We start from the raw sequence: 1,438 nt of genomic DNA on the forward strand, positions 1-1,438 counted from the left end.
CTAACACATTCCAACAGGTGGCAGCCTGACAGCGCAATCAACAGATGATACAAAAGAAACAACAAGAACATGAAGGTCAGCCCCTCTTGAAACTATTTGGACCAAGCTCAACTTCCCAATGAGTCTTATTCCATCCCCTACCCTAATAGTGTTTAAGGGCAGACTTTGTCTGTCTTAAACAACAGGGGGGACCAAGTGTTCAAAATTGCCTATTGCTTACCCTCTGCTTTGTCTTGACCTCACTTTAGTCAGGCTTCTCTTTTCCTGAACTCTGCTTGTCTCCAAGCCTGAGCAAACACAAAAAAGTGGAATGTGCCCCCCTTCTCAGCTTCTCCTGGGAACTGACAATCCCACCGGTCATTTTCCCTTGCTTCTCCAACTTTCCCCTCCGAATATTCAGCTTATCTTTGGTTGCCTCCTCCTTACCCTATAAAATAAAAGCCTTTTCTTCCTGCTTCATTTTGAGACCCTCGCAAACTTAAGGTCACAGCACCCTCCCCATTGCAACCACCCCCCTCCACCATTGAAATGGTCCTTTTCCCTCCCTTGCAATAATCCTTTTGAAAAAAAAAGTTTCTCCTTACTAAGTCCTGATTTGTTTTTCTTTGACAACCAACATGAAGCAAGATGTATTAGTAAGGGCCCAGACTTCTCTTTCATCAACCAATAGGTAATCTAGGGCTATGCTGTTGTCTAACACTGTGTCTGCTAAAGTATGGTGAGATTGGCCAAGAATTTCAGTTCTTGGCAATTTATTTAATTTGTGTGGATAATGCCCAGGACACAGCTATCTGAGTCTCTTTTCATTGCTGTGTGGTGTCTTGTACATATGCTGTTCTTATTGCTCCCTTCTACTCTAATTAGTGATCTTCAAGTGGTTAGTATCAGGAGAATATTTTTTTAAGATTTATTTAATTGAGACAAAGAGAGAGAGGGGGAGAGAGAGACTGAGCAGGAGGGGAAGAGGGAGAGAGACTCTCAAGCAGACTCCACACTGAGCATGGAGCCCATCACGGGGCTCCATCCCAGGACCCTGAGATCACAACCTGAGCTGAAACAAGGAGTCAGATGCTTAATCGACTGTGCCACCCAGGTGCCCCTATCAGGGGAATATTTGGAAAGCTTGTTTGTAGTGTTGGAGGGTCTTGGCTAGTGTGGTTGCTGAGGGCAAGTCACTGGGGGGGTTGCTGTTGAGGAAAACTCTACTGGAATTTTGACTCAAATCCAGTGTCCAGTGTTGGACAAGGGGAAGCTTGTAATAGGGGAAGCCCTTTACAAGGGATTCCCTTAGAGGCCCACCAGGCTCCCTCTGTTGCCTGTATTCCGTGTTCCTGTGAAGGCAAGCTGTGTGGCTTAATGCAATTCCAGGTGGTGTCAATAGATGTTTATAATGTTATAGTGTAACCAAATAAACCTGTGTGTTAGCCACCGCATATTC

Source organism: Callorhinus ursinus, unplaced genomic scaffold (genome assembly GCF_003265705.2).
Source record: "Callorhinus ursinus isolate GAN/ISIS: 27379988/994484 unplaced genomic scaffold, GSC_fseal_2.0 scaffold16, whole genome shotgun sequence".
Classification (NCBI taxonomy): Eukaryota; Metazoa; Chordata; class Mammalia; order Carnivora; family Otariidae; genus Callorhinus; species Callorhinus ursinus.